General features: G+C 36.4%; 1 long non-coding RNA gene across 1 annotated transcript in view; it reads left to right on the top strand.

Moving 5' to 3' along the window:
- The window catches only part of LOC134472911 (uncharacterized), a 30,013-nt gene extending 6,721 nt beyond the window's left edge, over positions 1–23,292 (top strand). The window contains exon 3 of the long non-coding RNA XR_010042941.1: positions 22,901–23,292. This is a non-coding gene — a long non-coding RNA (uncharacterized LOC134472911). The remainder of the gene's footprint in view (positions 1–22,900) is intronic.
- Positions 23,293–27,065: the final 3,773 nt, after the last annotated feature.

The following is a 27,065-nucleotide window of genomic DNA, read 5'->3' as shown; positions in this document are numbered from 1 at the left end:
AGAGGTAAGATTATCTTTATTTGCAGATGACATGCTCCCATATTTAGAAAATCTGGAACTTTCCACTCACACACTTAAAAATAATTTTAAAACTAATGAAGATTAAAAGATACAAAATAAACTTACAAAAATTGCTAAAATGCCTGTACACAAATAATGAACTAGCTATAAAAGAAATCAAAATAATAATTTCATTCACAATAAGATCAGAATAAAACAGGATTGGGAACGTAACAGTAAAGCACATACAAGGCCTTGGGTTCAATGCACAGCCTTGCAAAAAAAAAAGTACAAATAAATGTAACCAATAAAGTGAAAAACTTTACACACTGTAAACTAAAAAATATTAATAAAAGAAATTGAGGAAGACACAAATAAATGAAATTATATTCATATTGAAGATGGAAAAAGTTAATAGTAAAATGATCACATTAGCCAAGCTAAAATAGAGATTTAATGTCATTCCTAGGGAAACCTCAATTGTATTCTTAACAAAAGTAGTGAAAACAAACCTAAAATTCATGTGGAACCACAAAAAAATTAAAAATCCAAAGCACCACTGCACTAACAAAGCTGCAGATTTCACATTTCTTGACTTTATGCTGCACAACAGTAGTAACCAAAACGGATTGTTGTTATCACAAAAGCAGAAACATAGACTAACAGAACTCAACATAGAGCCTAAAAGTAAACACATACATACATGGGAACTAATTTTCAACAGGTCAGCAAGAGGACGCACACAGTAACAGACAGTCTTCAACGAACCGGTACCAGGAAAACTGGGTTTCCACATGCAAAAATATGAAATTAGATTCTTACCTTACCTTATATGCAAAAAATAAAGAAAAAACAACTAAAAATGAATTTTTTAAAAAATCCTAATGCCTGATACTATAAAACACCAAGAAAAGAACACAGAAGAAAACATTTTTACATGGACATTATTTTTTTGTGACTTGCCAGGCAGGTGCTGTACTGCTGAGCTATATCCCTGGTTCATACAGATCTTTATAATGATGATTTTTTTATATAACATAGTGAAAGATCCAGATACAAAAACAAACAGTAAAGTTAAATGTAACTATATCAAACCAAAAAATCATCTTCAGAGAAAAAAGAATCAACAAAATTAAAGATGATTCTACAAATTGAAAAAAAAAATAACCGTGCACCGCATGTCTGAAAGAGCTTACTATCTAAAATGTGTAAAGAACTGTTACAATTCAATGGTTAAAAAAACAAAAGAACATAATTAAAAATAAATGAAGAATCTAAACATACATTTCTTCAAAGATGACATAAAAATGACCATTAGGTACATGAAAAGGTATTCAACATCACAAAACATCAAAACAAAAATGTGAATTAGAATCATTATGAGATATCTTATACCTCTAAAGAAGGCTATTATCAGTTTATTATTATTCTTTTTTTGTCCTAGAGAGACAATAAGATATTTACAAATGTGAGTCTGATTTATTCTGCTTATGAGGGGAGTCTCAAGTTGCCTCCCTTTACCATTAAAAGCTTCAAGATCATCCTTTTTATAGCCAACTAATATTCCATTGTACAAAAATACCACATCTTTTTCATTCAATCTGTGGTTGATGGGCATTTTGGTTGTTTCCAAGATTTAGCTATTACAAATTCATGCAGCTATAAACATGGATGCACATATATTTCTGTGTACATAACCTTTTCAGTTTTTCTGGGAAAATACTCAGGAGGAGAATAGCAAGATTGAATGGAACTTCCAATCCTAGATTTTGGGGGAATCTCCACTCTGATTTCTATAGTGGCTGCACCAGTCTACAGTCCCACCCAACAGTAGAGAAGTGTTCCTTTTTCCCTACAGCCCCGCTAATATTTGTTATCAGTTGATTTCTTGATGGCAGCCATTCTTTCCAGATTGAGATGGAATTTTGGTGCTGTTTTAATTTGCATTTCTCGAATGACCTATGATGGTGAACATTTCTTCATGTATTTATTTGTCATTTGTATTTCTTCATCTGAGAATTGTGTGTGCATCTCAGATGCACATTTTTGGAGATGGTCTTTGAATTTGGGGGGCTTGATGTTTTTCATTTCTTTTATATGTTCTGGATGTAAGTCCTTCGTCTGAGGGGTTGTTGGCTAAAATTCTTTCCCATTCTGTGGGTTTTCTTTTCACTTTGTTGGTGATTTCTTTTGAAGTGCAAAATATTGTTAATAAGGTAAAAATAATAGAAAAGCTTGAAGAGTAAATGTATAACTTATTGAATGTAGATTTGAAATATATATTGGTACAACCATTATGGAAAAGTGTTTTTAAAAAATTAATAATAGAACTGCTCTATAAATCAGCATTCTCCCTGTGAGTATGTACCCAAATTAGAGGAAGCCTTTGCCTCCCACAGATGTCTCCACACCCAAGTCACTGCAGTATTATTCACAATAGCTAAAATATGTAAACAACTCAAATAAATAGCAACACACGAGGAAAAAGTAATATTCCTGCACACACATGCACACACACACACACACACACACACACACACACACACACACACAAAGGAATATTATTCAGTGCTTAAAAGGATAGGAATTCTCTCATTTGTCACAGCATGGATGGACCTTGAGGGAATTTGGGAAGTGAAATAAGCCAAATGCAGGAAAAAAATTACATGGTATCACTGTTAGAGTTTTTGGCATGATAGAGAAGCAAAAGTAAAAAAAAGAACAGGTTTATTGAGATGAGGATGTGGGAAAGAGCACAAATCCATGGAGGTTGCATTGGCTCCTTCAACCAGAATATGGGGCTATGGGACATAAATAACCTTTGAGTGGGGGTGGTGCTTAGGGCGGGCATTGATGATGCGTGAGAAGTTGTTTGGAGTTTTCTTCATGTGCAAACAGGAAGGAGAGTTGCAATTAAGGCTGAGGAAGGAGTAGGAAGTGGCAGGCATTCCCACTTTGATCTTCCACCACATTAGATCACTGCCATAACTATAAAGTAATTATGGGCAAGAACCATTCATTCCCTTCTTTGTATTGTTAGGAAAAGGGTGAAGTCTCTCTCTTACTACATACTGCTGAAAGGGGACACCCAATTGGGGTTCAGGAAGGTTGACAGGATAAAGGTTGATGACCTTGTAGAAGCTGGTACTAGGTGTTTCCGCCAGGACAAGGAATTAATCATTGGTGAAGGGTTGCATCCTATATTGCAGAAATAAAAATACAAGGTACTATGAGGAGGCAAATCACTATCATAATTAAAGTACCCAGGAAAGGTAGAAGGAAAAGTGCCCTTGATTTAAATGTATCATTCCATCAGGGCCACAGTGAGAAAGAATCTGAAAAATAAGCATAGAGTTGGGAGGGATGGAGCTCGAGAGGTAATTATTCCCCCATCCGAAAGGGTAAATGTTAAAAGCGTACATAAGTAGAGCTCATCTTTGGTCCAGAAGTTGAGCTGGAAAGAATAAGAAGCATGAGAAATATAAGGCCTGATGATTGAATCATATTTGGGAAATTATAGAGTAGGAATGGGAAGGACGTGACTGTGTCACTATAAGTGACATGAAATCTTGAACCTACGGGGAGTCTCGTGTTTTACTAAATAGCTGAGGGTAGAGAAAACTAAGATAGTTATAGTGAAAAAATTAACTGATGGAATGTAAGGGATCAGGAACCAAATAGGATAACAAAACATGACCTAGCCTGAAAATTATGGCTGTGGGGTCTTGGTGAGATGGAGATAGGAGATGAGATGACCTCTCATGATGTGTAGAGTCAGGGGAGATAGGGTTAGGAGGGCACCACTTAGCTTGAGTGACATGGAACCAAGATGGCAGTCGGTAACCTTGACCACTGTTGAAGTTCTGAAGAAGACCAGATAAGGGTCACTCCATTTTAGTTGTAGTCCTTGGGATGATTTCATGTAACAGGACTTTAGTAAGTATATCAGCAGTATCCCTTGTTGTGGGAAATGCTTTTATCTATCCCAAAAAAGTACAAACAAAGGTGAGAAGATATTTAAGCATTTTGAGCAGGGCATGTGTGTAAAATCTACCTGTCAGTCCTGACAGGGGTTGTATCTGCAAAATTGATGGATAGAAAAGGAAGGGGGTGGTATGTGTCCCTGAGGAAAAGTTCTACTATAGAGATGACTATAGAGATGACAGTTGTTGAGACCTCAGAGTGTCCGGGTCAGTCTACATAAACACAATTATGACAATCCTGACAATTAGGGTGTACGGGCGCACAGTTAAAAAAGCATTTTTAAGATCTATGACTGTAAAGTGAGTGGTAGAGGGAGGGATATGAGAAAGCATGGTATAAGGGTTTGGCTGGGGTAGCAGCATTACTGATTACCCTAAGGTCCTGCACTATGTACTGATAAGACCCATCAGGCTTGGGTACCAGGAGAATGGGAGTATTATGGGGGAATGGGTAGCTTCAAGAAAACTATTGCCTAAAAGGTGCAAGATTATAGGTTTAAGTCCCTGTAAATGTTTGGGAGCTATGAAATACTGGGTAATTAAAGAAAAAATTAAGGGATCCCTAAGATGAATTAAAATAGGCATGGCATGAATAGCACAGGTAGGATTGGAGGTATCTCAAACTATGGGATCAACCAGAGAAGAAAGGAGGGGAGGGGATGGCTTTTTGGTGCACTGTGAGGGTGTCTGGAGGACTATAGCAGTGGGGAGGGAGAAGGTAAAGGAGAAGTTAAGCTTTTGAAGAAGATCTCTACCTAAAAAGGGGTGTGGGACATGTTGGAATTGTTAGGAAGCTATGGGTAATGAAGAGAGTCTGGAATCTGCATGGAATAGGCCCTGTCTGCAAAGACTGAATAGGTTGGCCATCAACACCCACTACAGCTTAAAGACTTAATACAAGGGCCTGAAAACTCAGAAAGAACACTATACATGGCCTCTATGTCCACAAGTACAGAGAATGTCTTACCTGAGACTTCCAATGGGACTTGGGGCTCTGGAAATGATACTTTATGGAGGGCTATGGATCCCAAACCCCATCAATCTTCAGCAGCAAGTCCCAGTACATCAGTCAGTGATGAATCTGGTGGTGATGAGATCTCCTGTGAGGGCCAGAAGTTCAAGGATGGCTTACCCACTCTCTGGCAGCTATGACAGTCACTCTACCAATGGCCTTTGAGATTGCAATAGGGGCAAGGCCCAAGAAGAATGCCATGGTTGGGGCACTCTCTTGCCCAATGTCACTTTTTGTTGCACTTGAAGCATGGTCTGGGAGGGGCTCAAGCAGCTCCACCTTGTCTCAGTTTACCTGTCTCAGTGCTCCAGTGTCACTGCTAAAAGATCAGATTGTCAATTTTTTTTGATTTTTATCTCTGTTGTTGAAAACATGAAAAGCCATATTAAGAAGGTCTCCCTGCAGGGTTTGAGGGCCAAGTTTAGCCTTTTGTCTTGGGATCTGGCCCACAGTAGAAGATATTTGTCTCCTCCACAGTCACAAGACATCTAGTTTTCTGTGCTGGTTATTTTGAGGCCCTATCCCTGTCAGGCTGCCTATTATAACCCAAACTGCTGTGAAGGATAATAGGCCTTCACACAGAGACTTCACACAGAGACCAATCTGATAGGCTGAAGTGGGCTGAAGTTATCGAATGGTAGTCAGGAATACTCTGTAGAATTTTTAACCAGTTGCTCTCAGTAGACTGCAGGCATTTTTGTACAGCTTTAAGTCTAAAGGAGACAAAGGCAAAGAATCAGTTAAGTACACAGGAGTCAAATAATACAGTCAACAGGGTATTTATGATTATGACTTTAGTAATGGCTTTCCATAAGGAGGATAAGGATAAGGTCCAGGGAATTTTAGAAACTGACATGTCATTCATTTGTCATATACACATTTAGATTTTACAATTTAATAAGTACCTTCTGTGCTGTTAGAATGTCTAATGCCATCTGATTTTTGGAGGATGACGTGTTTTATTAATTTTACCTTTTTATTTAGGAGAGCAATCAACTGCAGTGTCATTTAACACCTATTGTATACAGTTAATTATGGCCCCAATATGCATCATATATCCTTTTTCTGGAAAAGATCTGGTGGATCCCAGCAAAAGGAATCCAAAAGGAATTTATAATTATCTCTTAATTTTAGTTGTTGAACATCCAGAAGATTAATAACAGTACAGTGCAGTAGAGGCAGGAAACTTAACCTAGAACAATACATGGAACTATTATTTTCTATTAACTATGGGTGTTTTAACATTTGAACACTGAAAAAAATTGTGGCATTGTTTGGACTGCTCACTATATAAGCATCTCTAAGTATAATGTAAACATTACATAAATTTTTGTTTAAAAATTATCATTTGACTGGTGACCTCATGTTGGTCCTACCTGAATCTCCTGGCTGGAGCATAAAAAAAGGCCTGGATCTGAAAGAAAACACTTGTAATCATAAACAATCCCAATTTTATGTTTGAAAGCATGAATATACCATCAGATCAGCAATAATGAATTGTCTTGGTCATATGAACTTTAGTTAGGCTGTCCCCCATAAGGCTATGGAGATTATTGGGGCCTCCGATCAATGAACAAAATCTGGTTAAACTTATCATGTGGCCACTTCCTTATTCATCAATTGAAGTCCTGTCTAATGACTCCTCACCCCAAGGGATTTTATTTAACCAATTCTAGCATCATTTTGACCAGCTAGCAACCTAGGTGTAAGCATGCTTTTAAATCTATAATTCAAATAAACCTTGATTAAATGATCTGAAAATTTAAAAGAGGAGGAAAAAAAATTTTTAGCTCAAATAAAAAGAAACAGCTTTACAGAGCAGGAAAATGGATAACCATGGACAGATTAATCTGTACAGCATAAACAGACAACAGATATATAGACTGACAAACATGTCAGTCATTAGAGTGCACTCAAATATATTTGGGCAATTTGAGCTATAATAAATAGACTTTTTTTGACCCTGAGACCTGTCTCAAGATGGAAGCAAGATGGAGGCATCTTGTCACATGGTGGAAGGCCACAGAGTGGCAGTTGTCCTCCACAAAAGATGCAGCAAGATGGCTGCTGACAACCATGTGGCCTACCGGAAGGCTGGAATGCACAAGACCGCATATGGTGAGCTGGTGGAGAAAATGGCAGCACAGGGGAAGGGAACAAAGAATGCTCAGAAGGAACAGACAGCTGGGGGGGGGGGGAGTTGGAGACTGGGGAAAGAAATTAAGGGAAGGATTAGAGGCTGCTGTGGGTGAGGAATGGGGAGAGGATGGTGCAGGGGGTACAGAAACCTTTGGCTGAGAAGACTGCAGAGTTTGATCCTGAGAGTATGGAGGAGGGGGAGTAAAGATGTAAAGACAGGAGCCAAATCATCTAAAGTGTCCAGAGGGGTGGAAGGGAGAGTTCCTGGTGGAGCAGAGTGAGTCAGAAGTATTTGATCCATCATACAAGACAGAGTTGAGAGAAAGATGCATCCTCAAAGTGAAAAAGGCCTAAAAATGAAGGGTTTCTGCCAGCTTGACACCATTGTGACAAAAGCATTAATAAAAGACCAGCTTTTTGGTTTTTATCACCTTCTGGAGGCCAAGAGCACCAAGGTTATGAACCAGGCATCCCAGAGGTGTTTTTGCAGGGACAGGAAATGGTCCCAATGACCGAATTAAAGTGAGCCAAAAGAACAATTTTGCCTCAGGATGTAAGAGTGTTAGCTCTCCCCACCCCAGGAACATGAAACTTGTCCCAGATCACATTTAACAAAAGAAATCATCACCTGTTTTGAAAGTATGACACAGAAAGTCCCACCCATTCTCCTCAGCCATCAATGAAGAGTGCGGGGCAGGGACCCAGGGAATAAAAATAACAGTTTTGCCTCAGGACGTATGGCCTAAGGAGTATAAAAACTGATATCCCTGTTCAGGGATGGCAGGGTTGGTTTTTTGATGAAAGCTTGTGAATTTTAGGAACAGAAACAGAAAACTCCAAATGGTAGCTCACCTGTGATGAGTGAGGAATGTTGTTGTTGCATGTGGATTGGTAGTGGGAAAAAAATGTGGTTCTTAGGCAGGGGAGTTCCAACCGGGAGGGAATTTTAGTAACTAGCACACTCTGCCGTCCAAGTCACAAGGCACTATTAATGTTAGAGTTTTTGACACAGTAGAGAAGAAAAAGTACAAAAAGAACAGTTTTACTGAAATGAGGATGTGGAAGGAGCACACAACTCATGGCAGTTGTGCCGTCTCCTTCCACCAGAATATGGGGGCTGTGGGACATATGTAACCTGTGAGTGGGGATGGTGCTTAGGGCGGGCATTGGTGATGTGCGAGAAGATGATTGGAGTTTTCTTCACATGCAAACAGGAAGGGGAGTTGCAATTAAGGCTCAGGAAGAAGCAAGAAGTGGTAAGAGTTCCCACTTTGCCCTTCTGCCCACCATAACCATCTAGTAATTTGTACTAGTACAAGGATCTTCCAATCACAAAATATTGGAATACAGACAGATACAGGACTGTTGTTTTTGCTGCTGTTGTGAGACACGGCGGATGAAACGGTGGTTTCCATAATCAGAGGGGCAGGAAGAAATGAAAGAATAAAGAGGAAAATGTAGTTTGTCAAAGGACACAAAACAGTAGATATGTAGGATGACTAAGTCTAGAAAACTAATGTGCCATGTGAGGAATAGCTAATGATGGTGTTGTTAAGGAATTTTTATTAAATAAGTAGATGTTAGCTGTCGCGCCATTCACCCACTAAAACACAGCTGTGAGATGATAGGTATGTTCGTGTATTCTACTAATGACTTTACTGTCTATACATCTCCTATAACGCCATGCTGCAAACCTCAAGCATTCACCACAAATTTATTCAAAATGAGATAAAGAGGCTAGTTTTGTTTCTGATATATATCAGAAAAACTTTTTAAAAATCATATGCCTTGCCTAAGAAAAATATTTCTATTAATCTAAAAGACACAGAACATATATTTATGATATACATTAAAGGATTTTTACTTTCTTAAAGATTCTTATTTTCTCATCTTTATGGTCAAACACACGTTTTTAAATTGCTGTTGAGAACACTTGATACATTTCTAAGAGCAAGCAAACACTAGCAGTGATATAATGGAGTGGCAAAAGCACCCTTTTCAGAAACTAAAATAGAAACTTGGGCTCAGAATTTGCTTTCCAAGCCAAAAGAGGAAAAAAAGCAAGAATAACTTATTAAACATTAAAAAATTCCTTTCACTGACATTTGAAACACACTTTTCTATTATTAGCACACATCCTTTTTAATACATGAAAAGCACCAATGTTTAACAGCCAGATACTAAGGGTGACAGCAACACACAAATATATATTTAACTATACATCAAAGCTGGCCTTTGTATATTTTCAAACTAGTATAATTTTATCATAGAGGAAAAAGAAGAGCCTTAAATAGTCTACCATATTCAACATGAGAGAGACATCAGGAAAAATACATTGTGCACATAATAAATTTACTATTTATTCCTTACTCCTAAGAGCATAATCCTCTTAGTCTACCTGAAAAATAAATACTAATCTACTTGTTCACAAAACGTGAAAAATTCAACGTAAAATAATTTAAATGCTACACTAATGGAAGACTTCTATTCAACAGATGATGGAGAACCCAAAAGTATGACTATTTATGCAGACTTTGAACACAAAGAATTTGCTGGTACATACATACCATATGATTAACCAGCAGTTAATCATATATACTTAAACATACATGCTGGCATAGCAAAGAATTTGCTATGTATAAAACATCCAAGCTGAAATTCACTCTAAGCAGAATTCCTACAGGACAAAATCAATAAATGTATAGTCAATGGACACTTAAAAAATAAAATATGGGAAGAGAATAGAAAAGGACAAATTGTTCCAAGTGAAATAATAAAGACCACACACTCAGACAGAAATGAAATGAAAATACTCAGTTTTCCAAAACTGTTCCATTAAAAACCCAAACCAGCCAATTGTTTAGAGTTCTATAATGGTACCCAGGGCAAAATGGATTGGACATTGGTTGGACATTGGCTTCTCCACCCCTGTTCATCCTCTTCTTTTATCTGTAAGCCTTTTCATTTGTTTAATTCCCAGTACTCTCTACTTCTGTTGGTCTGACAGCTACAATGTAAGCCCTTTGTCAATTGCTTGTACAATGAATGATCACCAAATTACTTTGCCTCCACTTTCTCCCTCACTGTCTTCCCATAACACTAACCAAGAACACAGCCGGAAACTCAAGACTCCATGCATGTACAAGTTTCCTCCTTGATGGATCTGCAGTATATTCTTCTATATGCAATTTCCAATTTCTTTTAATCATATGTGATATAGAAACCATTTACTTGTCTATTAACCAATGAATGGGTCATGAAAGTGAATCACACACACACACAGAGAGAGAGAGAGAGAGAGAGAGAGAGAGAGAGAGAGAGAGAGAGAGAGAGAAGAGAGAAATATTATTTGGCCTTTTAAAGAGGAAGGAATCCTTCAATTTCCCCTTCCTTTATAAAACTCATTGTTAAAATCTCATAGTTTTTATTTCAATTAATTCTTTTTAAATTTTATTTAAAGAAAGCCTAAACAAAATGGAAAATGCATAGAAATAATACATATATTCAGAGAAAAAATAAACAGTAAGAAATCACTAGTTAATGTTTACATACGGTCCTCTTACAGTTGTTCAAGATACAAAAGTGGGAATTCAAACAGCAAGAATGCAAACAGTTCTGTTCAAGTATCCAAAAAAGCTTAGTAATATGGTTGTCAATCATATATACTTAAACATGCATGCAGTTATTTATATCTTCATTTATGTAGGGATTAAACAAACTAAAGCAGGCTAAAGTCATTCTGAACAAACAATAATAGTATGGCTGGATTTCACATCATGACACTCCGGGGTCAGCACTGGGTAGGTACTGTAGTGACTTTTTTTAAAATTTTATGTAAAGAAAGACTAAACAAAACAAAATGGGTACAAATAATACATACTTTCAAAGAAAAAATAAACAGTAAGAAATCACTGGTTGATGATTACAGATTGTCTTCTTACAAATAGTTATTCAAGATACTAAAGTGGAGCATATAAAGTGGGGATTCAAACAGTGAGACTTTCAACCAATTCTGTTCAACTATCCAACAAAAACTTAGAAATATGGTTATCAATTCTATACACTTAAACATACATGCAGTTATCCATATCTTCAATTATGTTGAGATTGAACAAACACAAGCAGGCTAATATCACTCTGAACAAAGAATGATACTATTGCTGGGTTACACATTATGACACTACAGGAATAGCATTGGGTACTTCAGTGTCTCTTTTTCATCAAAGTATTTGTTCATTTCGTCATGTGTCATAAGATCAGTTCTCATAAACTTTTTATAGATTCTACACATACATGAGTCTCAACATGTATTTCTATCCTTTCTAAATTAGAGGGAGAAACAAAACAAGGCAAGACAAAACAAAACATATTTCTATAAACACATGAAATGAAAAAGACATATAAGACTGTTGTACAAGGAGTTCTATCATGGTTCCTGTGTTGTCTCTTGTTATCTCCAATAGAATTGGCTATATCATCAGTCATAGTATAATTGAATATATCAGTACATAACAGTATTAATAAAAACACAACTTTGTATATAGTATAAAACTTCAAAAACCAGCAGTAATCAAACCAGAATGTGTATCGTAGTGAGTCTTGTCATCTTCAGTGTAGTTGCCTATACTGTCAGACTTTATACTATCGATCGTATCAGTTTTGAATAAAATCTGTCAATACCAAACAGCAATCAAACAAACCAGATTTAACTAACATCAATATAAGTCATGCAAGATTCCAGATTAAGTTAATAGGAAATTAAAGATGATTACTGTGCTATATCCTGAAGTTTCTGGGATAGCTGTCTGTGCCCTCAAATCTAATGCAAGTAGACAAACTGGGACAGAATAAAATCTATCAAAAAAAGAATAACATCTATCTAAGCAGAGTGGTGTGAGTAATGTGGGTTTTAAAACCTGATACACTATTAACAATATCTTCTGCCATCTTTTTTAATACTCTCCTTCCTCTTTCACTTCCCCAGGGTACACTGTGCATTTTTGGATCTCATCAAGACACTTAGATTTAAATGGGGGGCACAAACTGCTATTTATCTAAGTGGTTCCAAATCTTCTCTCTCCTGGACTTGATCTCTAACTATATTCCTTTACTTATTAAAGCCTGTCTTTCCAACCTATCCACAAATATTACTCTAGTTGCCCCTATTACTCTCTGGTTCTCTGTCACATAGAGCATCTTTTTCTCATTTTTGATTTTCAGTCCATATATTCTTTTTCATGTTAATTATACTTCCTATAAATAGCATCTCGGTGGACCCTAATCTACTCAATGTGTGGTTCTTTTTTTTAACTTAGTGTATCAAGGCCATCTATATTAGAGATTATAACTAACCTTCTCTGCCTCATTTCTGTTATGCTCTTTTTTTGCCATCAGTTATCTGCCTCTCTTCTTCATTCTGTTTTCTGTTCCATTCATTGAAGCTTCTCTGCTACTGTTACTGGAATCCTAGTACTTTTCTCTCTCTCTAGAGTATCCTGCAGTATTCTCTGTAGAGTTGGATTGGTGGTTGCAAATTTCCCAAGTTCCTCTTTGCCTTGGAAGCATCTTGTTTCTCCATTAATTTCTAGAGACAGTTTTTATCAGGGTATATCAATCTGTGTTGGAGGTTATTTTCTTTCAGGGCTTGGAATATTTCACTCAAGGCTCTTCTTGACGATGGTTTGTGTCAAGAAGTCTGCCATTATTCTGATGGGCCTTCCTTTATAGGTGATTTGTTTCCTGTCTCTAACAGCTTTTAATATTCTGTTCTTATATTGAATTTCTGGGATCTTGATTATTATATGCCTAGGTGTAGCTCTGTTTTGGTTGTAGGTGGCTGGAGTTCTGTATGCCTCATATATCAGAATATCATTTCATTTTCCTATGTTTGGGACATTTTCCTTAATTATTTCTGTGAATAACCTTTGTAGTTCCACTGTTTGTATCCCAGCTTCTTTATTCACATTCTTTATTCTCAAGTTATAGATCCTCTTGTCATCTTCTAGCCTTTGTATTGTTACTGCTTGTTTCCTTGTTATTTTTAAAAAGTTTTTCCTTTCATAATCCCACATTTTAAACCTGTCCTCCAGTTTGGATAATCTATCCTTAGTTTCTTTCAAGCAGATTTGCCATCTTTCCATAAAGTTTTTAATTTCCTGGTAATCTCTTGGAATCTGCTTCATGTATTCTATATATTCTTTATACTCTTCATCAAATAGTTCTCTCCTTTGTTTGAGTTCCTCCCTTCTTCCCTCTATGTGTGCTTGAGGGGTACTTAGCATCTCTTTTATTAGTCTTTGTATATCTTGCTTTACTTGGTTAAATATTTACCTTTAGAACTCATCTATGAGGTCCCAATTTATCTCTTTATGTCCACTCATGCCGTGCCTGATATTCCATGTTTGCTGTTCTCATTCTCCTTTGTATTTTCCTGTCCTGGGTCAGTGTTCTCAGGACTAGGACCTGGGGACTTTTTCTTATTGCTTCCTCTTCCCATCTTTTTTGTTTCTTCCAAGAGGCTCCAGTTTCCTTCTTTGTTGATTACAATTCTTCTGAAGCACACTGGCTAGGTGACCCTTCCCACTGCAGTGTGCCAGTGAGTTGCAGACAGGGGCAGTGTATGCTGGCCCCTCCCCTTTGGATCAGTCAAGCTGGTGAAGCCTGCACTGTATTACTATGTGCCACCTCCCCTCCAGGTCAGTGAAGCCTTCCAAGACTTCACTACATTAGTGTGTGCTGCTGTAGGGAATTGATTTCAGATAACCTATTTCAGCCATGTTGCATGACCTAGGCCTAGCTCACTCCACCAATCCCATTTGGGAAGGGAATAACTGACTGAAGTCACTGCTGCCCCTTGTACTTGCCAGTCCTGCCCAGTCCCAAAATATTGTCCGCTGGAGCCCCCCTCTTTCTATGGAATGACTCCACTCCCATCACTCACCACAAGTTGATGCAGGTTCCCCATCAGCTCAGCTCTCCATGCAGCTGGCCAACCCCAAACCTCAGTGTGACTGCGCCTCCAGTGAATTGAAGTGGTGGGACTTCTGATGGCTTGGCAAGTTGCCCGCTGTGGCTGGAACACTGATCCTTTAGCTGTTCCAATAATAGCACCAGGACTGTATGTTTGATTGGTTCTTCTCACCTTCGTTTCTTCTTGGGACGAGAGAATTATCTCCCTCTGTTTGGAGCTCCCCACTCTTTATTATGTTGAATTCTAAGTTGACTATCTCAGGTAGCCTCTGTAGCCTGCTGTTATCTATCTGTCATCTTTGCTCTGCCCTCTATTTCAATTAATTCTAAACTGATTGTATGTGCCTCTTAATGCTCTCTGCTATTTCTCTAAAATTCTATCTAATATTAATAAGGTTATTACCTTAAATATAATGATTCTTGGTACACTTAACTTGTCTGTAGCAGTTAACAGAAATACAAAATCTGACATTCCTTGATTTCTAAGATTCTGGGTATTTTTTATTCTCTAATTTACTTTTCTGTAATGCAGATTCAGTGAACAAATACACTAAAGACACTTAGAACTGTTCAAGGTACAGAGAAACTGATCAATAAATTTTTATTTCTCTTTAAGTTTGAAGCATCCTGTGTTCTATATATAGACCTGAAATCTAGGGTATCAACCCTCTGTCTGTTCCCCCACTGTAGTGACAGTTTATTAATTCTTATAATTCTTCACACACATAACTCTCAAATGCATCTCCTATCTTGACCTATTTTTATAGCCTATTCCCAGATTTGCTTTTCTTAGCATTGTTAATTTACAGATTATCATGTAAAACATTATAGTCTGAAGCATATAGATATTCTAGAATGATCAGGTATATTATGTGAAAGTTATCATTTTGTGGTGATAATACTTAAAATCCACTCATTCCACATTTACATTTACTCACCTGAACCCTTCACTTGTATGTCTTGCCAGTTATATAAACATATTATATCCCAAACTTGCACCTTCTTATCCCCAAAGCCAGATCTCCTTAGCAACCTGTTCTACAGATATGAAATACTTTGTGTAATTTTTCTTTTCTTGGCATCAATATCTCTGCATACAAGATGTAAAGTAATTTTATTAATCCTCATCAGAGTATCTGTGAGCTATCCATCCTAAACTCCCATAGTGCAAAACTAAATCATTCCATGCCTTAGGTAGAGTAACAATCTAATCGATTTTGTAATAGACATGATTCCTCCTGAAGACCTTGAACATATCACTGTTAAACTAGCATTCCTGACATCGTTGCCATCCCACTGATAATTGCTTTATAGTCAGCTTGAAATGCAAAACTCAGGACCAGAGGGAAAAGATCACATAGTAGCAGATCATCTTTGAATAGGGAATGACGAGAAAGCAGTAAGAGTTGAAGGCACCTCTCAGGTGTGTTCTACCCTTAATAACTGGGCAAGTTATATGTTTATGTGGTTCCTTTTGGGGTACTTTTCTTTAATGAAAATTTAAATTAAAATTTAAAATTTTAATAACTAAGAGGACTGTGGGAAATACTCAAGGCACACTAATAAAATTGTGTCTACTTCCTAACTTTGCCTAGAACCAGTTCAGGGGAAAGAGGGGAAGAAAACTTCATTAGGGCCAAAAAGAGAAAGAAAGGGAATTTATCAGTGGCTACCAGGAATTAATCAGGAACAAAGATACTGCATCTGAATGACAGATACTGATTAGCACTGGAATGTATCCTTCCCAAGGAGAAGCATAATTCCTTCAGGCTCCATCCCAGCTTAAAGGAGATGCTCCTTAAATATACCCACTTTTCTTTGCCCTGGCTGAGTCAATGTTGGCCAAAGCTATCTATCACTAACAAATTGGGCTTCCCATATATATCTGTGTCAGAAGAATAGTATGTTGAGAAGACAGCTGGTGCCAGTTATAGATTACAATAGATGGATCTTCCTCTATAAATCAGCTGGACTCTGGTTTACAAATCAGTCTCTTCAGAGTTTGATTACTGGGAATCAATTCATCAACATGTAAGCTACTTAGAAACTGCTGATAGCTGAGGAAAGAACTCTAGAAGAGAAAGGAAAAGGATGACAGTATAAAAACCATCAAATTATCTGCCTCCTTGCAAGCCCTCTTAGCAATACCAGACGACAACGTAGAAACATGTAAGTATACAATGCTTGCAAATAGAGGACTTAAGAAAAATGTTATTATTAAGAAAAATGTTATTATTAAGAAAAATCACCCAAAAAAAGAAAAAAAAATTTTTGGCAAATACCATCCAGAGGAAGAAAAACATCTACATTTTTTAAAAAAAAGTAGTTTTTCTTATGTAATATCCATTTTTACTAAATAGCGCCCTTGAGGAAATTTTGCTTTAGGATCCACTTTTCCTTACATCTCATTCTCTTTCATCTGGTGAGAGCTAAAACTATCTCATGTCTACCCTCAGCAGGAGCAGAGATCTCTTAGCAAACAAATTTCACTTGACTAACCAAGCTTACCGATTCAGGAGAGGCACATGACCCACATAATAAGATTTTTTTTTTTTTGCCATAATGACTAAGCTGGTATAGTTTAGTGCAGTTTAAGATTGGAATTGCTGACGCTTATCTTACCAACAGAAGGGGAGATGTATAAGATCAATTCAGGATCCAACAGATGTCAGAATACTTTTGTGAGGTCAAGTGTTAAATAGGCTACAAGGAAAACAACATAAATCTAGATGATTTCCCTCCACACCCCCAGGAAAAGGGAGGACCCACAGTCATCTGACCAGCACATACAGACAGGAAGAATCTTTACAGTATAAACTGAGCCCTAAGATCTATTCTTTTAGGTTGCACAGCTAGTAAACTCTATTTTGCTAAATAACACCATAGTACGCATAACACACAGAGGGTTTGGGGGAACCAGTAGAGACCACTAGGCTTGTGTGAAGGCAACAGGGCATGGAATTTATTGTGACAGACAGTGACGAAGCCATCTGCCAGGATCAAAGAGAAATGAGTCCCTATGATAGGAATGGAGTGATACAGAAAACATTAGGTGGGAAGATTTTAAGAAATATCTGTGGTCAAAGTTTTCTGGCAGTCTTGCACCTCAGTGGGCAAAGCTCTTAAAGTGTCCTGTGTAAATTTTAGACTGTCTCCAAATGCTCCCAGACGCCCCCAGATGTCCCAGGACCTGAAAAATTCCTTGTCTTGTCTTATCTCCTTTTGACATCTTGTGCCTGCTGACGACAGCTTCCTAGTGAGCTGAGTCCCCTGCTGAAAGCTGAGCTCTCCCTGAGAATTGTGCTTCTGCTAGCAAGCAGGTTGGAGGTGCAGGAATCAGGTCTTATTTGAATCTTACAGTGTAATTCTTTCTCCCTGTAAATTTATGTGGTTTGTAAAAAAAGAAGGATTGTTAAAAGAAAAAAAATCTTCCAGGCGTGTTAGTTTAAGACTGTAATTCCAGCCCTCGGAAGACCGAAGCAGGAGAATCACTGTGAGTCAGGGATCACTCAGCAGAGACCTTGTCTCACCAACCAACAAACATTCCATCACCCAGAGTAATCCAAGTAAAACAATCGCATTCATAGACTAGAATTTAATGAATAAAAACAAACTATTGAATTCACAGACATTCTGTGTTCATGTGAATTCTAGGGTTTCTATTAATTAAATATAAACAGCATGATGTAATTTCTGTGCTTAGATGCCTTAAACGCTGTATGTCATTATTACAGTATTTACTAAAGCAAATTTTCTGAGAGTGATGTCTACCAAGTCAATCTGTGTAGTCAAGTTACTACCATAGGGACAAAGATAACACATAAGTCAAATAATTTGATATAAGGTTCATCTTTATTGATCTCATCAACCAAAACAGAACTTCTGTTCAAATTGTCAGTGAATAATGATGCATATCTAAATCTCAGGGAGGCTGAGGCAGGAAGGTCCCAAGTTGAAGACGAGGGTAGGTAACTTAGTGGTTTAGTGGAATCCTATCTCAAAATCAGAAATAAAAGAGGGCTAGCAATACAGCTTAGTGCAAAGAATGTGGGTTCCCAGTATTTAAAGGAAAAGAAAATAAAGTAAGAATGTCAAAATAATGTGATTACATAGTAAATTAAATCATTGAAATCTCTATTATCCAGTATTCCCATTACAACATATATATATTGTGAACCATTTATATATTGAGATTATGGTGAAAATGGGTGCAGCTATTTTTAAGTAGTCCAGAATTTCAGAATGTCAGTAAGACTATATAAAGCAATTCTCTTGTTTGGACTTTGATGTGAGGCTACAGCTATGAAAAGACACGAACTGGAGAGGTACACTAGATAGGTCTCTGTCAAGGTATCCGTACTTCTGTGGGAGCTCAGTATTCCTGGGCTGCAAATATGGATGCAAATGAAGAAGCTCTGGCACAGGTAAGAAATGAGAACACTGATGATCTGGTGTCAGGTCCTGATTTTATACATAGAACTAAGAGAACGTTGGACAGCCCAAAAAAATTTATGAACTCAGTTTTCTCATCTTTAAAATGGAAGTTTTGAACAGGATACCAACTGACATCCCTAAGATAAAAAGTATTTCATGTGGGTTGGCATGAAATAGAGATATTTTTTAAGGGACTGGGGAATATTAATATTAAAAAATAAGATACTTTGTTTTTATGAACAGTGAAAGAAAAATGAAAAAGTAAATTGTTAATTATTTGCCCCCAAAATAAAACTAAACAGTTTGTGTACACACACATGCAAATAAACACACACACACACAAACACATATTCAGACGTGCGTGTAGTATTAATGGTCTGAGATTATACATGCTTGTTTTTTGGCAATAAGACTGGGATGAAGAAAGCCAATTATATATTGGCTTTATCTTTAATATTTGAAATTATAAGAAAATATTATTTGGCTGTGCAGTTTTACAATGACATTTAATTGACAGAAGGTATTGAAACTGTGTGTCATTGGAATTTTACTAAATGCAGAAACAGGAAAGTAAGGTAATCTATCTAGTTTGATGCTTTTTGTTACACAATATTTAAAGGACTGAAACATTTCCTTCTTTTGCATGTTGATGTTAAGAGATATCCAAATTAATGTCCCTGCTGACATTTATCCATACAAGACTAACTTCTGTGTGAAAAGTCAAGGCTGGAGATAATTTTTGAGGCTATGGTGACTTAGTCAAAACCATTATGCAGAGGTTAGGTCAAACATAAAAAGAAAGATTGTTAAATCTATCCTAGAAAAACTTGTTTCAAGGACATAAGAGGAAGAAAAAAGTGAGATAAGATTAAACAGAATAATCATAAAGCTAGAATATGAACTAGAAACTAGCATTGCCTCAAAATTCACTTAAAGACCAGCCAAAACGGAGACAGAGCTGATTAATGATGTGATGCGCTTCCTAGAACGATGTTAGGCTCTGGAAAATAAAGGGACTTGAAAGATCCATTCCAGCAGAATGGAAAGGTTTTTAAATGTTTGTTGTAAGATATAAGGAGTTAAGTAAACAGATAACGACAGGGAGTTACAGAGTAAATAGAAGCTTTTTAAAAAATTAACAAAAAGATGAAATAGCACAATAGCTACAGACAGGGAGAGATAAAAGGAGCCTTTTTCAAGATCAAGTGTCCTCTCCTTACTCAAACGTCCTTGAAGGTTTCTCAGGGCTTTGTTTACTCTGACACAAAGGCGTCCCTACCATCTGGCTATAGTCAACCAGCCAGCCTCATGCCCACGGCACCACAAGTAGCCTTGAACACTCTACAATTGTATCTTAGCACTTTAAATATTTGCTCCCAGAACAGGCTTCAGATCTTTTTGATGCCACTTTTCACATACGAATTCCTATATTCACGGTGAATTTTAACCTTTCTTCAGGATCCACTGTGATTTATGCCTCACATGTTTCTACTACGATCTAGAATAAGCTATCAGTGTGTGATGGTGACAGTGATTCCCAATGGCTCACCTAATCTAGTTCAAAATATGGCTTCATCACATCTGTACACACACACACACACACACACACACACATACGTAGACACATATATATGCATTTGTTGTACATATGTACATATATACAACATATGCATATATAACCACATCTGTATGTCACAATATATATCTCACCATTTCATATTTCTTTGTTGCAACTCTGAGAAAATTTCTAATTTCGTAAACATGAGGGACAGTGTCATACGCCTTTTTAATATTCCTTAATTTACTAGTTTAGTGCAAAACATAGGCCACTATAAAGTCATTTTAAGAATGAATTAACTTAAAGTATTGTTTAATCGAGTTCTACATTTCCAAATAATGATTGCTCCTTTTCGTTCCTAAGATTTTTTTCTACTTTTTTGTTTTTTCCAAATTAACTCATAAATGGATCTGTGACATCATCAGTTTTAAGATGTACTATAATTTACGTTGCTTTGTACTACTATTTATACCATATCATGCCATCACTTGTTGAATGCTTACCAGTTCCAAAGATAACAAAAGGAATAAGAAAGTGTCCATCTTAGAAATGATGAAATGTCATAGTTAATCTGGGAAACATTTTGTTATAAAACATTGATAATTTACTAGCTGTCAATTATTTGGTAAAATTTTATGAGACTGGCCCTAAATAAAATTTATACAAATAATATTTATAACATTTATAAAGATAATTATTTCAAAGGATTTGAATATCAATTTCTCAAAATTACATGAAGATAATTTGTAATGAAGTACTAAGAAAATATATTTATGTCAAATTAATATATCTGAAACATTTACTGAGAAATTAAGTAAATATTAAGCATAATCAGACCAAATTATTTCATCAATTTTTAAAATTAAAATTATGATCTATAATCTGGAAAACTTGTAGTTTGCACTGTTGAAAGCACTTACTAAACTTATACCTCACTTGTCCTGAACTAAATTTTATATTTCTATGTCTTACCAATGGAATTTAAAACTGAAAACACTAATTACATGGTACCCACAACAGAAACAAAGGAAGTACTGAAGATATACATGAATATGCACAGGCAGAAACTAATGGACAGATCTAATACGGTGAGCATTAGCAACATTTTGAAGAGGCAACAGATCTACAGCTCATAGCCAGGGGAATTCTGCAAGGAAAATGAGACCCTGATGATCCTAAGTTAATTTCCCAATAAGGAATGGTATTTTCCTACAAGTCATGGCACACAAGCAGTGAAAGATGTTGCCTGACTGTAATAGACCAAATTCACTGAACTCTACTGGAGGTCAGCCAAACATTAAAAGCACCCTTGTGGCCTGATGATTATCTCCCATGCAGGAAGGCAATTGTGCAGAGCCCCAAGAGAATGGGTTTGTCTGATTGGGTGACCTAATTTCCTTTTGGGCTAACAACTGTTTCAATTGCTAGACAAGGCCTTTCACCCATCTGCCAGAAATTTTCCTGAAAATTACCTAAGAAGAAATTCCCAAAGGTTTACTACTGACCAAGGAGTCATTCAATTTTGTCTTGCAGTTCCAGAGGCTTTTGGTCACCAAATTTCACATTTCACTTTTCAATAAGTAGTATTTTATTTTTGAATAGATTTATTTAACTTAAACTAACTCAGTTCTTTCCCAAGTACTAAATTACAAAATCCCAGAAACTAACCTGCTGTAATGACACCTTGTCTTAAGAGGGACTTTTGACATTTCCATGATAGTCGGGAATGTCACTTGGTTGTTCACACAAACTGCTGCTTGATTGTTGATGACCTGTCTTTATGTTTGCTGGGGGTAAATTTGTCTATATTATTGAAAGCAAATCAACCAAACCAGAACTTTAAACTATCCAATCAGCTATAGTTCTTTTCCATAATCCAAACAAATGTTAAGAGCTCTAAGAATACTAGTGTGCTTGTGTATCTGACCCAACAAATACTGGGATCCTAGCCTGAATTATTTAAAAATGAAACAAATGTAGAATAACAGTGAAATTCAGCATAAAAGGAATGAGCCTGTAGACTAAACCAGGCCTCCGGCATATTTTTGAATACTCTGTTAAGGGTTTTTATTCGTTCAAATGATTATACTGTAAATGGTTATAGGAATACCAAGAGGCAGTGATATCCTAGATTTTGCCTCTCATCCCTGCAAAAACAAAACGTTGACTTTCTGACCCTTTATTTATTTATTTTCTTGCCCTTTAAAAAAACAGTTTTCTCATCCCTGTTACAGTATGTAATTGTTGATATCAGAAAACTTTCCTAAGCTTTATGACCTTATTCCTGAGAGCTACTGCTGTAAGACCAAGCAAAGTATACCCTGACCACAGCTACACGGCATAAACTTATTATTGCCAAATTCCATACAAAACATGATGGCCTTCTAATTGGAGAAAAGTCTATGCTTATGATAAATACATGGATGTCCAGAGTCCAAAATAATGAAAAGTCAAAATGTGGCACCTAATTCTGCAACTCTTAAATTCCCAGTTCAAAGATTCAATCATACTTACTTACCATTCTCCAAGGTTAGATTCTGTAAGAGATATTTATAGACAGATTTCTGTGTGAGCTCTCGTTTTGTAGCTTATCAATATAGAAGTTAAGATAGGAAAACAAATGACTATCATGACATCCAAGTAGTTCTGGTCATAGTTCATAGAATCATGCCTTATTTTTTCTTTCCCGTATTCCATCAGTCATGAGCTTTTAGTCTTAGTCTAAAAAAGAATTATCTGTGTATTTCTGAGTAGCTCATTTTTAACTTCCCCGGGGAAAACAAAATTTCATTGATCTTTATCTAGCTCTTATACAAGGCCAAGAAGAGAAACGAAGCTAAGCTCACACCTGTGAGCCTGTCAAAACATGGACCAGGGAGAACCAGGAGGAAGCTAAGCCCCTACCTGTGAGCCACCCTGAGCAAGGAATGGGGAGAACCAGGAAGGAAGCTCAACCCCGCCTGTGAGCTAGCCAGAGTACAGGCTGGGGAAGAACAGCCCCCTACCTCACCACCACCACCAGGAGCAACCAGCTGATTTGGAGGAACTGGATTATTTGATTGACTTTGCAAGCCTAAAGCCAGCAGTCTGAGCAACTGTTTAGAACACGACAATATGCAATACAGTAACTATGGTAATTTCCTATCTTCTGATAGCTATTTTAATTCATGTTATTGTTCTGTTTTAGTCCCTTTAAAAATAAATAAATAAGAAAAAATAAAAAGCCAAGCATTTTTATTGTGCTTTCATAATAGATATATTTGTATAAGGGTGAATGTTTAATCTTGAATTCTTTAGCTAAAGAGAATTTAGCTATGAATGAAACAGCATCACCTCAACCTGGATATAAAACATAGAATAGCACCGGGTGCATATACAAATCTAGGAAACCACACAGCTGCCTACTGATCCATACATAAATGGGGGCAGGTTTCCAAAGCCTGTCTTTGCAATGTTAGGTAGAACCAGGAGTTGGGTTGTACTTGGAGCCAGACAGAATGTTAAAAACAGAACTAAAGCTGAGTCCAATTTAGACAACTAACAGTTCCCCAACACACATATCCTAATAGTTTACATTATTACCAGACAAGGTAACACTTATAATGCAAATGTACTAATTTTAGGCTGATATGCTAAAAATAACAAAGCAAAGTATAACAGAAAATTTACTAGATATCCATAAAACCTAAAATATAAATTTTGCCAAGAGTTTATTGTTAATTGAAAGTTTATTATTAATGCAAGAGATGACCTTCAACAAAAGAAGCATATTAATTCTAATTAGGTAGCATCATTTAGACAATACTTGATGAATATTTGTAACTACATTCATCTCCCTGGAAAAGAATGTAGCATAAATACAAAGCAGAGCCATCAAATTGATCTTATGAATAATCTCAATTTCATTGAGATAAACTAGCCTAAATCAGATATCAAGAACAAGACAACAAAACAAGATTTCAGTTTCAAAAGAAATTTAATTTGAAGCTTAGAATTGAGTGAAAGGTCACAAATTGCATCACTATGTGCTCACTTAATCAACCACCAATTTTAGAGCATGTGGAAGTGATAATAGCAAATCTTTCCAAGAGATCTCATATTAGAGATTTTTTATTCCCTATGCCTATTAAATGAAGGAGGAGAAAATCTCTGAGGTGACAAGTTGCTCACATCAGCAAATAAACTGTAAAGACCTTATCAAATTTTAATTTGCTGTTTACTATTGAATTACCAATGGCAGTTGGTGCCTTTCATTCAACAGCACAGTTCATGAAATGTGTCCCTGCCTTTTGATAAGTGAAAAGTGGTCATTAACCTCAGAAAAAAGAAAAGAAACTTCATCAACAGAGTGCTGCTCTGAGTCTTCACAGAAAAGAATGAAAATAAACACTCGAGTGGAAAATATCACAAGACAGAAGGAAGAGTGCCACCTTCTGTTTTCCACAGGAATGCTGGATTCATTTTTTTTTTTTTTTTGAAAAGAAAGAAAATCAAAAACATAATAGGAAAAAAAAAATACCTTGATTTCCAGCAGGGATTCTATTGGAGTTTTCTGAAATATTCCAAGAGAAAAGGGTTTCTGACCCGGAAAAACATTCTTATCCATATTCAAAAAAAAACAGGTGATTAGCTTTCTTATAGAAGTATCATGGTTTCATGTAACTATTTTTCTGTAGACAGAAGATAATAAGACAATGTCCTTCTTTCTGGATCACACAATAAAAATTGTGGTTCTAACAGTATTACATCAAGACAAAATTTCTAGAATATAAATTTGTTTTCCTTAAGGATCTGCTTTTTTCTTTATTTGTGTATATTATAACTAAAAACAGCCATTCATATGGATAATAGGTATCACCTTTTTATGGAGGCCATTCATCCTTCAATTAGCTACTAGTACACAAAATCAAGACAGATTATTTATTATTAGGCCATGTAAACTGAAAGGGAAAAAATGCCTCACAGGGATTAAGTGAACATTAAACATTACTTTTTACCCAGAAAGCACATTTCAATACAGCCTTCTTATATTTGTGTAATTAGAAAGGTAACAAGGGGATTTAAAGAAAAACCTTTAGAAGTAATTAGGTCAAACTTTTCAAATAAAACTTGCAATTTATGATGTGTGCTAAAATTATATCTTGCAACAAAAGAATAAAGTATGTGTTTATATTACTTGTATTTGATTATCCACACTCCTTTATGGTTGTGCTGCCTACAAGGGAATAATAAATCATATTGTTTAGTTTTTAACATTAGTACATCTGGGTCTCTACTCAGTTACTATTAATACCCATGCCAGAGTACCCACTGGCCATTGCCTATGCCCTGCTCCAGCAATCAAAACAACAAACTATTTGTTTATTAAAAACAGAAAATATGGAAATGCAATGCAGGTCAGAGAAAAATCAAAATTAAAAAAAACAGTATATTAAATGCTTTTACACTTCTCTTTGCAGAATGTATATTTCTTTATGGCAGAGAGTAATTCCAGATAATATAACTGAAGGAAATATCGAGAAAAAAAGATACAGGATGATTGAAGGATATCAGAAATTTAAATTTAAGTGTATATTTCCTGGCTGCCCTCCATTATAGAAGCAGCTACTTGTATAGTCGTTGCATAGAATTCCTACAAAACATTAGACTATTTCTTTTAATCAAATAAAAATCATAAGTTTTGCAAAGATAGTGTCAACACTATTCTAAGGTTGTTAAAATGGCTTATGATAACACAAATAAATAAATAAAATTCCATTTACTTGGAGAAGTGGAATGGTGGGATGTGGAGGAAAGGAAGGGGTGAATAAAGGACCTGGAAATGATCAAGATGCATTTTACTCATGTACTAATTCCCTAAAATGAACACCACTCTTTGATTTTACTATCATGCACTAATTAAAAAATAAATTTTAGAAATGTGTTTGAAAATTATCTCCATAGTATTATAATCAGATAGTATCCTAATACAATGATACTAGCTTCATGAAAGTATAAGGCTTATTTCCCAATCCAACAGCCACGCACACATGCACTAAAATGAAAACCTTATACTTGCTACAATTTGAATCTAAAATGTCCCCCCAAATACCATGCATTTAAGGGTTGGCTGTCAATGTAGCACTGTTCAGAAATGAGATATTTGGAAGTGACCATGTTACAAAGGTTCTGATCTCACAAATAGGTTTACCCGTTGATTTATTCATAATTGAGTGGACCACTGGAAAGTGAAGAAACTCTGAAGAGGGATATGGTTAGAGGAACTTGAGGCAAAACATGGTTCCAGTATCACAAATATATATGTGGAGAGAGAGAGAGAGAGGGAGAGAGAGAGAGAGAGAGAGAGAGAGAGAGAGAGAGAGAGAGAGAATGACAGTAAGCCAAAACACTTTTCTGCAAGAGGCCAGGTGACAGTATTTCTGGCTGGAAAGGGAAAAGAAAGTTGTATTAGTCATGAAAAGTAGGACTTAGCCAGTAAGATGGAGAAAGTGAGAAGGTAGAAAGAAGGAAATCAACAATAAGAGACTGCCAGCATCTCCCATAATTCATACCAGGAAAATTTGGGCAAGCAGAAGTAAAGCCTGCCGACCCTACGTCACTCTCTTGTGATAGACGTACTAAGTGTTCTAGTGGGTGGCTAGTGAGTGCCTCCCGTCAATACCCTTGGGAACAGCCAAGAGAAATGACATGAATTATTGCACCTCAGGAGATCATATATCCCCTCAACTAGACAGTGCTGAATCACCTACATTACGCTATTACTGCCTTTGGAAAATAGTTTTTCATAGGCTGTCTAATCCTTGTTTATATCCCACAGTCATGCATCTTTCTATTAATGGATTTGCCACCTACTGTATAACAGTCTAGTTCCTTTCTGATCTATGTCCCTCACCTTCCTATGAAATTCTGCAGAGCAGGTGATACATCTTTTATCTCTACATTCCTGGCAGTCACACAGATTCTGATGCAG

Source organism: Cavia porcellus, unplaced genomic scaffold (genome assembly GCF_034190915.1).
Source record: "Cavia porcellus strain 051 isolate PalLab524CR breed Dunkin Hartley unplaced genomic scaffold, mCavPor4.1 scaffold_2, whole genome shotgun sequence".
Classification (NCBI taxonomy): domain Eukaryota; kingdom Metazoa; phylum Chordata; class Mammalia; order Rodentia; family Caviidae; genus Cavia; species Cavia porcellus.
The sequence above is the reverse complement of the archived record's forward strand: the minus strand, read 5'-3'. Positions and strand labels throughout refer to the sequence as shown.